Raw genomic sequence first — 14,788 nt, forward strand, 5'->3', positions numbered from 1 at the left:
GTGAAAGCAGGGATTTTTACTTATGTCATTGAATCCCCAGCCCCTATATCAGACTCCTAAAATGCTTGCTAACTTATCAGACCTCAGTTTACTCATTCACAGAATGGACTAGATGACCTCTGACATCCTACCAACTTTATGCCTGTGATGCCATGATTTTACATTGATCTAGTCAAAGTTTATTTTGTTAGCTCCCATCGGAATCCTATGCCTTTGACCTTCCGTCAGAGAATAAAACACATTTTATACTAATTTCACATTCATGGAAGATAAAAGAGACAGTTTAGAAATTGCCAGGAGGATATAAAATCCTTTAGTTTCTTATTCTGTGAGAATAGTGGTAATGACACATAGTGGTAATGAACTTGAAATCCAAAGACCTGGATTAAAGTACTTGCTCTTGGAGGTATGAGGTGTGTGACCTTGTAGGGTCACTTGCCATCAGTGTATAATATGGAGCATGCCACTTAATCTCTTTGGGCCTCAATGTCTTCATCTGTAAAATGGGAATAATACTTGTACTACCAGCCACATAGAGTTTCTATAAGGAAATCCCTTTGTAAGTCTTCAAGTGTTATAGGGATGAGTTATTATGGTTGGAGATAATTTCACATTTATATTATCAAGTTGGATTAAATCCAGATGTTATTGACTAATTTGGCAGATGGGTGTTTGCTGACATATTAGAAAGTGAATTCATGATCCCTTGCCAATCTTCAGTTTGTTGCCCAAGAACCAATCACATAAATTGATGGAATTTAAAAAGGTTTTAAAATTTAAATGAATTATTAGTTTAAATAATTATTAATTTTATAATCTACTACTTCACTAATTATTTACTATAATTTATCTCATCTGTGTAAATATACTTCAAATGCAAACAATTGCAAGCAGATATTATAATTTTACCTTGAAATACAAATTTTTATCTATCTCTATTTTATTTGCCTTATGATTTAAAAAAAATGCCTTGTGTAAATTGACACAGCTTGGTCCTTTGAAATGTTCATAAATTCTAGGCCTTCTAGCATTTTAAGAAAAGGCCTGAAAAAATTCAAACTACATTATTTCATTAATTTGGTTGATTTGTTCCACCTAAGTCAAAGCTGCTTAGTTTTAGCTCCTGTTATTTAGGAGGAAATGCATACCTTCTCTCTTAGCTGAATCCTTAAGAGAGCAGTAACATCACTTTTCTGAGTTGTTTACCACTTTGTCCTCTTTAAAATAGGAAATTTAATTAAAATAAATTCAAAACAATAAGCATTTATTAATAAAATTAATTAAATACATAAACATTTGTTACTATTTGCAAATGCATCGGGCAGGTGCTGGGGAAACAAAGAAGAATGATAGTCTTTGCTCTTTTAGGAACTCACAGTGAGATGCATACCCATATAAGTATAATATGTTAGAAGGGAGGCAGCATAACACCATGTATAGAACAGTCAGGCTTGGAACAAGGAAGACATTGGCTCTCAAATTCTGCCTACATGACACACAGAGTAGCTGTGTGACTATGGACAAGTCATTTGCCTCTCAATGTCCCAAGTGACTAAGAGCATAAGTTATAGATGAACTATGGCTTTGTGGCATATCTGAAGGGAATTTCAACACTGGGACTTCCTTATATGCAATCATGATCCTGTATTCCTCGGTTCCCAAAATATCAGTGTAGAGAAGAGGCCAAAGAGAAGAAAAGTCTGAGAGATTGGAGAGGGGAAGATCACTTCTAAGTCATAGATGAACTGTGGCTCTGCCTCTATGAAAGGAGTTTCCACACTAGGAATTCCTTATATGAAATCACAAGTCTGTACCCTCTAACCCCTCAAATATGAATATACAGAAGAGGTCAAAAAGAGAAGAAAAGTGTAAGAGGTTGGAATCAAGGAACTCACTAACCAATTTACCAGCTAATTGATAAATAAACATATATTAAGGACCAACCGTATGTCACATTACTTCAATAGGTGCCAGTGAAACAAATGAAAATAAAACATTTGTCCTTAAGGAATTTACATTCTGTTGTGAAAAAGCATCTTGTAGTTGGCTGCTATACTAGATCTTGAAGAAAGAGAATGATGACAACAGATGGACATGTGGCCAGAGTCTAGGCACAAGAAATAACCTTTGAGCTTTTTGAGTACATCAAAAGGGGAGAGTAGAGGATGAAATCAGATGAACAGTTAGGTCAGTTTGGCTGGAAACCATATAAAATGGAGTAATGGGAAATAAAACAGGTAAGGTCCTCCATTCTTTACGTGAATGTGAAAATGGAATGAGTTAATGTATGAAAAATCACTTTGCAATTCTAAATAATTTAATACTTTAAGGATATGTTACTTCATCTTTATAGAAGGATAAACCATTCACTGGTGTCTCTCATTAGCTCTCTACTGATGGTATTCATGAGCTGTTGTTGTCGTTGTTTAAGTTGTTTCAGTTGTGTCCAACTCTCACAATCTCATTTGGGGTTTTCTTGGCAAAAATACTGAAGTGGTTCGTCATTTCCTTCTCCAGCGCATTGTACAAACAGGGTTAAATGACTTACCTAGGGTCACACAGCTAGTAAGTGTCTGAGGCCAGATTTGAACTTGGGAAGATGAGTCTTCCTGACTCTAGGCCCAGTACTCTATACTCTGCTCCACCTACTGCCCCTTCACGAGTTACTATGGTTAAAAAAAATCCCTTGTTTGGTTTCAGCCTCAAGGTGCAGGGCCTCTCTGAACTTAGTTACATAGCTGCTTCAGACCCATTCTGGGCCGACACACTTGGCCTGAACTTGAACTACACTGTAGGGTGAGGTGTAGAGAATAAATGTGAAATGCTGTTATTTAATATTCTTCTCTATTACACTTAATCTTATGAAGGACTGGGAAGCAGGCTTATTTAAGTTCTATGAAAAGAGATAATGTATGAAGGTACTTTGTAAACCTTAAACCACCAGGTAAATGCCACTTCTTTCTCTTTGCCTATCTTTGTGTCTCTTCATAGTGAATGTTTGTTGAGTGAATGTGGAATTCGATGTAGATGCCTTTGTTCCTCGTGTACACATCAGGGTAACCCCCTCTTTGGTTTAAAGTTAGCTTCCCTGGAGGTTTGATGCTGACAAAGCCCTGGTTTATTAGTTCAAATAAGAGGCATTAATGGGGTTAATATCAGCTTGGAGGGAAGTCTGCAGTGTTATCCGTCCTTGGACCTGTGCTGTTCAACAGTTTTATTAATGACTTGGATGAAAGCATAGACGGCTTTTGGTTTGTCAAATCTGCAGTGGACACAATGATTGGTTAGGTAGCTAGCAACTTGCATGATAGCCTCTGAATACAAAACAACATCTTCACAGGCTAGAAAGTAAGGAGAATCAAAGAAAGCTGAATGTGGGCAAATTTAAGGTTTTCCACTTGGTTTCAAAAAATCAACTTCACAAATACAAGCTGGGATAAGTGTCAGTTAAAAAACTTTTAAAAAGTGCCTACTATGTGCCAGGCACTCTGCTAAGTGCTGGGGATACAAAAAGAGGTTAAAAAAATCCCTGACCTCAAGGAACTCAGTCTAACGGAGGTGACAATCTGAAAAGACTGTGTACAAACAAGCTGTATACAGAATAAATCAACAGAACGAAGGTACTAGAATTTAGAGGGATTGTGAAAGTCATCCTGTAGAAAGTAGGATTTTAGCTGGGATTTGAAAAAAAGCCAGGATGGCTATGCAATAGTTCTTATAAAAAAGATTTGGGGGTTTCAGCTTACTTTTTAGCTCAATAGGAGTCAACAGGGCAGCTAAAAAGCTAATGCTGTCCCAGGCTATCCCATAGCATCAAGAACAAGAGAGGAAATAGTTCATTTATATATTGCACCAGTCAGGCCAAGTAATACTATGTTTAGCCCAATATTTTTTTAAAGAAAAATCATAGAGGGGCAGCTGGTTTGTACAGTGAATAGAGCACCAGCCCAGGAGTCAAGAGGATCTGAGTTTAAATCCTGCCTCAGAAACTTGACACTAGCTGTGTGACCCTAGGCAAGTCACTTAACCCTAATTGCCTCACCAAAAAAAAAAAAAAGAAAGAAAAAGAAAAAGACATAGGTAAGATGGATTCTGTTCAGAAAAGGACAACCAAGATGGAGAGAAGACTGAGGAACCTATTATATGTGGACCAGTTAAAGAAACTGTTTCAGATTGCAGAATCCCAGTACTGGAAGGACTTTAGATCTCATTAGATCATAAATTCCTTGAGGGCAGGGACTATCTTTTGCCTTTTTGTATCCCCAGTGCTTAGCAAAGTGCCTGGCACGTAGTAGGCGCTTGTTTATTGATTGATTGGTTGATTGTCATCAAGGTCAACCCATGCTTCAAGAAATCCTCTTTAAAACATCCCTGACAAGCGATAATTTACCTTTTCCTTGAAGACCTCTAGTGAGGGGAAGCTATCTACCTCCCAAAGTATCCCATTCCACTTTGATTGTTAGGAAATTTTTCCAGAGATCAAGTCTACATCTATCTTTTCACAACTTCCACTCATTGTTCTGCAGATGAGCTGGACAAGCTTCTTTTTTTCTTCTTTTTCATCACAACTCTTCTAATAATTGAAGACAGCTGTGATGTCCACCTCATCTTTTCTCCAGGAAGTTCTGGGCACTATATTTTAGTAATTACATGGATAAGCTGAGTATATCCAGATGATGGTGATGGTGGGAGGGAGGGTGAGATGACTGAGTACTTGGCAAAGGAGAATTGATTAAAAGAATTGGTGATATTTAGCTTAGAGAAGACAGTGTAGTGGGACTTCAAAATCGTCTCAAGTTTTTGAAGGGCTGCCGCACTGGAAAAGGGTTTTGTCTGTCTTCTTTCCTAATCAGAGACAGAAAAGGGAAGACATTCTAGAGCTGGTAGATTTAGTCTTGATACATAAAAATGTAGCACACTTTCTAGACTTACTCTCCCATGTCTCACTTATACTGGGAGGTTTAGTTCTCAGAGGGTGGCTAATACCCTCAGGGCTCAAGAGTTAGCATGGAGAAGTTTGTTGGTGTTCTTCTAATGCCATAGTTCATGAACCCCCACTGGTGTATTTCTCCAGAGGTTATCAATTGATATCAATTATAAAGCTGGTAAAAAAAACAGAACAAAACACTCTATCCCAAAGAGTCTGTGAGATTTTCTTCCACAAGTACTACAAAGAGGCCAGGGAAAAGTGGGCATAGCATTTTGGTATCTCGTCAGTTACTTTAAGAGGGGCAACTTACTCAATCAACTCCTATCCTTACAAAAAAAAAAACTCTAAAAATTGGAGATGTCTAAAATGGAGTTGGCTGCCTCTGAAGGTAGCCAGAGTTTGAAATGTTTCCCTTTTGGGAGAATTTAAAACGGAGACAGGAGATGAGTTGTTGGGAATATTGTAAAAGGTATTTTTGGTTAGATGTGGGGATGGACAAGCGGTCTTTTGAGCTTCCTTCTAGCCATTAGATTCTGTGATTCTACATGCTATAATACTTTCCATTTCTCATATTTGAATGACTTCCCATAAAGACTAATCAGACCGTTATAGAGTGACAATGCTGAGGTCTGTTGGTTCAAGTGAATTTGATACAAAATTCTCCAGGGGGGATTCTTTGACAATTACTTAAAATGAAAAGTAATGACAAAGAAACATGAACCCTTGCTCCCCTTCCCCCAACCTAATTGAAACAGCATTCAGACATAGAAAAAGATGTTTAGGGATGTATCTGCCTGACACTTTACCCATCTCATTGAATGCAAAGCAACAAAATGGCTTCATTTCATAGCAAGTGATTTAAAGCAGACTGTGATAAGGTGATCACTGTGCTAAATGGGAAATTGAACAATTCTGTCACCAACTCATAAGGCAAAGAGTAGTCTCAGCTTCCAGGACAGTGGTGGAGAGGGAGGGAGGGAGGAAGGGAGACAGACAGAGACAGACAGAGACAAAGAGACAGAGAGAGATAGAGAGACAGAGAGGAGAGAGAGAGAGACAGAAACAGAGATAGACAAAGAGATAGAGGAGAGAGACAGAGACAGAGAAGGAGAGACAGAGAGATAGAGAAGGAGAGAGAGACAGAGACAGAGAAGGAGAGACAGAGAGATAGAGAGAGAAGGAGAGAGAGACAGAGACAGAGACAGACAGAGAAAGAGACAGAGAGAGGAGAAAGACAGAGAGACAGAGACAGAGACAGAGAAGGAGAGAGACAGAGACAGAGAGAGAGAGAGCAGAACTCAAACTGGGAAGGAATATTCCTTTCTCATGAAAAGCAGCGTCCACGGCCTCTTAAGGAAAGGAGGAAAACCTTTGGGTCTTCATTTTCCTTACCTAAAAGATAAAACTGGCTGACTAGATGATCTCTACGACTCCTTCTAGCTCTAAATCTTATGATCCTATTTTTATCTCTGAGTGTCCTGATTCCTTGTTCTGCTAAAGGACACTTCAGTTTCTAGGGGAAATACAGGAAAATATCTGTGGTTCCTCTAGTGACTGAACTTGCCATAGGGGCTGGCCTACAGAGAATGATGAAGATGCCAAAGTTTGTCTTTGGCGATGGCAGTCTATGTTCTCTACCCACCTCTCCTGCTATTCTTACCCATTACTGTCTCCCAACTGTGGGCATTTTCACTGGCTGTCCTGTTTGCTAGAAATTTCTTTCCCTCTTCATCTGTTTTTTGGCCTCCCTGACTTCTTTCCAGTGCCAGCTTAAATCCTACCTTTTACAAGAAGCCTTTCTCAATTCCCTTATCACTAGTGCCTTCCCTTTGCTAATGATCTCCAAGTGATCCTGTATATAGGGGTATCCAAAAGCTTTAGTGTGGTTTTAGACTTTAATAGCTTAAAACCATAAAGGCTTTTGGAACACCCTATATATTTTGTTTGTGTGTAGCTGTCTATAAGCTGTCTGCTCCGTCCCCCCCTCCCCCATTAGACTGTGAGTTCCTTGAGAGCAAGGACTGTTTTTTTCTTTTCTTTTCCTTCCTTCCTTCCTTCCTTCCTTCCTTCCTTCCTTCCTTCCTTCCTTCCTTCCTTCCTTCCTTCCTTCCTTCCTTCCTTCCTTCCTTCCTGCTTTCTTTCTCTCTCTCTCTCTCTCTCTCTCTCTCTCTCTCTTTTTCTTTCTTTCTCTCTTTCTTTCTTTCCCCAGCACTTAGCAGAGTGCTTGGCACATAGTAGGTAGTTAATAAGTGCTGTTGACTGACTGACCCTGGACTCTCAGTGCCCATCTCCTCTGTCAAGGAAGAAGAGTGGATTTGTGGGGAAAAAAATTTCGGATTAAGAGTTAGAACTCAAATTGAGCTCCAACTCTGTTTAATTTAGAGCTGCATGACCTTGGGAAAGTCACATCTCTGAAACTATTTCATCATAGTCACCTGTTTGATCTTTCCATTCTCTGAATGAGCAGAGTCATCAGTTTGTAACCCTCTAATGGGCTTATCTTATTTTAAGTGCTGTGCTTTGGTGAGTGTGGATAGGTGAAAAGCTAGAGACTTGGGGAAAAGATTACTGGCATAGGATTCAATAGATTCTAGTACCTAACATGCTATGGTTAATTCATTCAGATTAAGCTGTTGGCTACTGAATAGTGTGTGTGTGTGTGTGTGTGTGTGTGTGTGTGTGTGTGTGTGTGTGTGTGTGTGTAAAGTGAAAGAAATGGAGCTGTAATACGGGAACTTCCGGGTTTGTGGCAGGTTAGTAGATGTTTAGGAGTTAGTGGGGCTTCCTTGGACTCCTCATCTCACCCGTGACCCAACCACTATCTGGCATGAACCTCATTCCAATTGTGCTCTTCGATCTCTCTGCTCCTGCTCTGCTGTCCCACTGTCCTTCCCCCCAGGGGCCCAGGTGTTCCTTCCTTCTCACACGATGAAGACCAGGGCAGAACAAGTGCCTAGTAATCACACAGAGCAACGCTGAGCACCCTGGCCCCTGGACTCTGGACTTTGAGCTGTCGGGGCCTGGCAGGCTTGAATCATGTTTTCACAAGCTCACAATTAAGCTGTAGTACTTTGTCAGCTTCCCTGGGAATTGCCGAGGACGTGGCAGAGGCAAACAGTTTGCCTTGGCAATTCTGTGCCCCAGGGTGCTGCAGGAGTCCATGTGGGACACTGTGCATGGTACTGCCTGTAACTGAGGCTGTGACTCACTGGTGGCTCAGCCATAAAGTTGGGGTGACTATATCCCGCAGGCATGCAGGCTTTCCTGAAGTATGGTTCAATGGCAAGAATATTTCTTTTGGAGTCAGAAAACTCCAAAGCTCGGGGTCCTCCCCTTATTAGCTGTGTGATTTTGGACAAGTTACTTGTATCTGAGCCTCATCTATGCAATGAGGTGGGTGGGCCAGATAACCTCTAAGGTCCCCTGCAGAGCTAACATTCTGAAATTCTATGCTCTAATGGGACTTTCCATCAGCCCTAGAGTATAATACATGAAGGCCCCACAAATGTCCCCCTACCCTGTTCTAACTCTTCTTGTAACAGCTTAGACTCTGCTGACCTTCAGAGAGAATTCCTTTTAGCTCTTGATAGAAACAAAAAATGTGGCTTCCGAGGAGGCCAGAAGGTCTAAGTGTTCCGACTCGGTGTGTGAGACAAACTAATTGCTTGAGCTTTTTTGTGTTGTCCAAGCAATCTTAGATGCTGTCACTCTTCCCCCTAGAGCTAATTTGGCAATTCCCAGGAAGTCAATGTCCAGAGGCTTATGTTGTTGCAGCTTTCTTCTCCCCCCAATCCCAATGGAGCAGGTTCCACTGGAGAGTCTTGGAAGAGCTCACAGACTTGCAAGGGAGAGAAGACACTAAGCTAACTCACAAAACAAGGCTTTTAAGCTAAGTGTCCAAAGAAGGGCCCAGACAATAGATGGTACAGGATCTCAGAGGAGGGAGAGGTCACTATTGGCTGGGTTGGTCAGAGAATGGATCTTGGAATAATGTGAGGAACTTGGTGACACCTGGCCAAGCCTTAACACAGGAGTAGGATCTGGGATGTTAGAGATCTGCCAAACTTCCGGATTTGGGGTATATGAGGGCTTAGGTGGTCTGTCTTTATCATAGCCCCCTTCAATAAATGATCTAGCAGAGTCTATGCCCAATAAAAGAGGAGATACTTTTTCTTTGAGGTAAAATATACACACACTTATGCATACATACATACTATACATATGTCTAGCATGTATGTATATTTTACCTCAAAGAATATGTTATACATATACATACATATTTATATATAGCATGTATGGTGCATATGTGTGTATTTTTATGTATACTTTAATATATATGAAATATAGCACATTTATAATATTTGCATTTATTATATAGATAAATATATACAGTTCCATTAATTTTGATATTTTTCTTGCATTTCATTGTATATAAGGACATATGTACATACATGTATGAACACATATGTGTGCATCCATTTTTCTGACTTTTGAAAAAATTCTTTGTTATAAAGGATGGCTATTTGGGAGGGGAAGAAATATGGGGAGGGGGAAATTAGCACTATAAAAACAAAATCAATAAAAGAAATTTAAAAATAAAAAAAATAAAAGAAAGCTAATCAAAATCAGTGACCACTTCTGACAACATTCTGTACCTGGAGTCTCCCTCTCTCTACCAAAAGGAAGGAAGTGTATTTCATCATTGGTTTTCTGTGGGCCAAGCTGAGTTATTACAATTAATCCAAGTTAAGCTACTTTTCAGTGTCGTTTCTGTTTATATTTGTTATGGTCATTGTACATATTGTTCTTGAGAACCCCTTTGTTTTTCTTGTATCAATTCATACAATTCTTCTTACGCTTCTCTGATTTCTTTATGTTCATAATTTTTTATGGTACAAAAATATTCCATTACATTCACCTACCACAGCTTGTTGAACTATTCCCCAATCAACAGACATCCACTTTATTTTTATTTTTTTGCTATCACAAAAAGTGCTGTTATGAACATTTTGGTACATATAGAGTCTTTCTTTTTGCCTTTCTTTAAAGTCCTTAAGGTACATTCTTAGGAGTGCAATTGCTTGGTCAAAAAGTATAAATGATTTAGTGACTTTTCTTGCAGAGTTCCAAATTGTTTTCTAGCATGTTAGTATGCATGTTTACCCATAACCCATTTATCTAGGCTGAACTATCCTTTATTTATTTATTTATCTACTTTTTTATTTATTTATTTATTCATTCATTCATTCATTTATTTATTTATTTATTCGTTTATTAATTCATTCATTCATTCATTTATTCATTATTCATTTATTTATTTATTTGTTCATTCATTTGTTTGTTTGTTTTAATAATAGCCAAAAAAATCCAAGCAATTCTAGGTTACCTTAAGGGAAAATTGTCTGGGACTAAAGATGGTGGTTCCAATGCACTCTACCCTAGTCAGAGAACATTAGGAGTACTTGTTTAATTCTGATATACTACATTTTAGAAATGATTTTGATTGCCTGGAGAGTGTCCAAAGGACACTGACACTCCAGGATGATAAAGGGTATCAAAACCATTCCATATAGAGACTGATTAGTGTTTAGCCTAGAGAAAAAAAAAGACAAGGGGAATGATCAAGCATTTGTGTTCAAGCATTTGGAGGGATGACCATAGAACACTTTCTCTCCTTCCCTGCCCCACAGCCAATAAACTCTAGTGACTTCCTTCGATCTCCAGAACAAAATATGAACATCTTTGTTTGGCACTGAAAATGCTTTTTAATCTGGACCCTTTCCTACTTTTCTAGTCTTTTTATACTTTCTACTCTCATTTCCTTGAGTATGGCATTTCAAATCTTGCCTCTGTGGCTTTGTTTTTGCTATCCCCCATGCCTGCAATTCCCTACACCCTCACCTCTTAGTCTCCCTAACTTCTTTCAAGACTCAGGTCTTCAGAGGACCTTTCTTGCCCCTTTTGGCTACTAATGACTTCCCTCTCAACTTCCATCTCCTCTGCATATTTCTTGAATGTGTACAGTTGTTTAGGGATTATCTTTTCCATTAGAATTTAAGCTGCTTGAGGATAGGGACTGTGTATTTTGTATTTTTGGTTTTTTTACATTCCTTTATATCCCCAGCATTAGTAGGGTGCCAGGCACATTGTAAACTTTTGATAATGGGTTTTGACTTGCAGAGAGGAAAATTCAGGCTAGATATTAGGGGGAAAAACTTTTTAACAATTACAGCTATCCTGAAGGGCTACAGACTATGATCAGATGATATAGAATTCTACCTTCTTTGAGATCTTTCAGCAAAAGCTGGATAGCTGCTTGTTAAATATGATACAGAGAGGAATTCTCTTCAAGTATGGGTTAAAGTAAATGGCCTCAGAAGTTTCCAAGATTCTAAAATACATCCTTCATTCCTTCAATTGGTTTTTATTTAGTATCTTCTCAAGTTTGCTCATCATTCTGGTTGATTTTCCTCTCTGTCCCACCGCCAGATAACTTATAATTCCTGGTGTATCTAAAATATGGCACCTAGAATGAATGAACAAATGAATTAAAAAGCATTTATTAAAGGTTTGCTATGTGCCAAGGACTAGGTTGTGTGCTAGAGGACACAAATAGAAAGATGAGACAGTACCTCCCCTGAGGAGCTCACTCTCTACTTGGGGGAGACAACTGGAGGTCAGCTGCAGGGAGAATAGAAAGGCCCAGGAGTCCTGAGGGTATATTAGAAGGTCAGATGACAATGCTCAAGGTTCTAGAGAGCATAGTGGTAGGGCTAAGGCTGGGCCCAGAGGACTTTAGGACACAGTGGCAGGGCAGACGTAAGGCTTGGTTATCCTCCATCTCACTGGAAGACTTGTAGTTAATGACTCTCAATTCATCCAAATTCAACCAAGACATCAATTACTCTGAATAGTAAGATAGCTCTCCCCACTTGGCTGCCCAATTAGCCAAGGCTGATTATAGTCAAACTATTTTGTCCCTTGTTCTGGATGCTGCAACTTTCCTAGTGCAGTCTAAGAAAGCACTAGTTTTTCAGTTATCACGTTAATTTTTATTCAGCTTGCAGCCCAGTGAGTCTTGGGTCTTCTTCACGAGAACTATGGTCTAGCAATGCACCCCCTTCCACTCCCCCCCCCAGCCTGTAGTTATGAAGCTGATTCTTTAAAAACTCTAACATAGCTTCAGATCTAGTCCTGTTTGTTTTTTATTGAATTTGATTCAGCCTATGTTCTAGCCTGTGAAGATCTTTTTGGATCTGGACTGTATTATCCAATGTAGAAGCTATCTCTCTAAGTTTTTTTGTTATCTGCAAATTTGACAAACATGAAAACCATGCCTTCATCCAAGTCAATGATAAAAATGTTAACGATACAGAGTCAAGGATAGATCCCTGAAGGCATTCCACAAGAAACCTTCTGGCAAGCTGACATTGGTGCATTAAATGAAATAATATTTTAAAGCACTTATCACAGTGCCTAACACATAGTAGGCACTTAATAAATGCTTTCTCCTTTCCCTCCCTGTTAATGTCTATTATTTGGGTCCAGTCATTTGGCCAGCTCCTGAATTGACTTAACTCTACTATCATTCGGCTCATATCTATCTATCTCCAGTCTAATTACCTTGTCAGAATAGGAAATGAGGTTATTCTGGCATGAGCTGTTTATAATGAAGGCAAACTGACTTTTAGAGATCACTGTTTCCATTTTCAATGATCCTCTTAATAATGTGCTCTAAAGTTTTATCTGGATCAGAAGTTGAACTCATTTGAATCTTAACATGCAACATACTACATCTGGTGCAAAGACCGTGATGAAAGATTCCCATTCAGAGTATCTTCAGTGCCAAGAAGAGATAGGGAGAACCATACGTAAAACTTCCCCAACTGACTTTCTACAAGCTCTGGGCTTTGGCTCCCTTAAAAAGAGATTTTGGGGGGCAGCTAGGTGGGCAGTGGATAGAGCACCGGCCCTGGATTCAGGAGGACCTGAGTTCAAATCCGACCTGAGACACATAACACTTACTAGCTATGTGACCCTGGGCAAGTCACTTAACCCCATTGCCTAACCAAAACAAACAAACAAACAAAAAGAGATTTTGGTTCATGGTATCATGTACTTAGCATTCAGCGAGGAAGAAAAAGCCAAAGGACCTTGGCTTCCAATGGTGGTAGCCAGACTCGGGTCAGAGAGGAAGTGGTGACTTAGTGACACAGTGGTGACTCAGTCCTTAATCTCCTACTCAAATCTTATACTTTCAGGCTATGGGCAACTCTTTCCTAATTTCAAGGACAGGCTAGAACAATGGTGGATTTTGGTGTGTGTTTATATGACTTTAAGATGCTAAGAATTTTGATGGCTTAACTTCTGATGATTATGTCCTAGATCAATTAGTTTTTCTTCTCTCTTTGACTTATTGGGTGGATGGTGGCTTGGTAATTGGTGATTTGTGTAGGAGCAAGATTCAACCAATCAGGCATGGCCATTCCCAAATGGCTGAGATTGTATACAGATTTTAAAATCCTGCCAATGGGATAAAACAAGGGAGCCAGAAGTTACTCAAGGCTAATCCAGTACAGAGGTTGTTGGGAAGGGCATTTGCCAGAATAGTGGGAGACTGAGAAGGGAAGTCATTTTGGTGTTTCTCTTAAGGTTAAAAATGACTACTACTTGAGGAATCCTGACTGGTGCTAGTTGGACATAGGGAAAAAAAATAAAACAAAGTAGATGAATAACTTTAGAGCCACCAAGATTTCTTTTTAGTCACTTGGATTTCTGGTAACCATTTACATTGTTAATATTGCCTACTTTACTATTTCCCTTTATGAATATACCTTTGTTAAAAAAAAAAAACTACAGGTGGAATCCAGAGCCTATTGGCACGTGAAAGGAAAGGGGATGGTTGCAGGGGTTAGGGTACCCAGAAACAGTAAGTTGCAGCTTGGGGCAAATTATCTGACAGGAATCTTAATGTTTTCAGTGGCGGTAGTCATGATCAGAATGTGTGAGCCCAAACTGACAACAGTACTAAACTATGGAAAGATTGACTTATCAGTAGGTGATGCATTGTCTGTTAGCTAGTCAAAAAATACAGATATTTTTAGTAGCAATTCAAAAGCAGGAGCAGAATTTAAAGCTAGGAGGAACCTTACAGATGAGCTAATTCAACCCTTTCATTTTACAAAAGAGGTCACTGAGACCCAGAGAAGTAAATGATTTGCCCAAGGTCACATAAGTAATAAAATGCACATCTGGGATTCGAAACCTGGTCTTCTTATTCAAAAGCTAGTATTCTTTTAAGTACACTGTACCATAATGCGACACAATAGAAAGAACGCTGAATTTGGAGTCAGATCATAGAGGTTTGAATTCTGACTCTGCCAATCATTGCATTGGGCAATTTGTATCATTTTTTATGGACTCTAGTATCCTCATCTATAAAATGAAGAGGTCAGACCAGGTAACCTCTAAGAGTCCTCAGCTCTAAATCTTAGTTTTTGAGCTCCTCTAAAAATATCATAATTAATTTTCATCAAAATGAAGTGCATAGACACAGATCCAGGGCCAGTCACTGATAAATCTTGGTCCAATTCATGAGAACAATGGAGTTGAACAAACTGAAATATCCTTGAGAACCTTTGGGGGATATTGAATGAAAATATATCTCAATTCTAAATCTAGGCTTCCATCGCTGATGGTGGGTGAGCTCTGATTTCAGTTGTTTCATGAAAGGGGGTGTATTTTCTTTCCTTTCTCTTTAAAATAAATTTTTATTGATATGTTTTGTTTATTGATATAGTTTCCCATTGTATTTATCCTAGTCATCCTTAATAATAAAGAAATTTTAAAAGAGAAGGA

The sequence above is a fragment of the Phascolarctos cinereus genome, unplaced genomic scaffold (assembly GCF_003287225.1).
Source record: "Phascolarctos cinereus isolate Bilbo 61053 unplaced genomic scaffold, phaCin_HiC Scaffold_2;HRSCAF=192, whole genome shotgun sequence".
In the NCBI taxonomy this organism is placed as follows: domain Eukaryota; kingdom Metazoa; phylum Chordata; class Mammalia; order Diprotodontia; family Phascolarctidae; genus Phascolarctos; species Phascolarctos cinereus.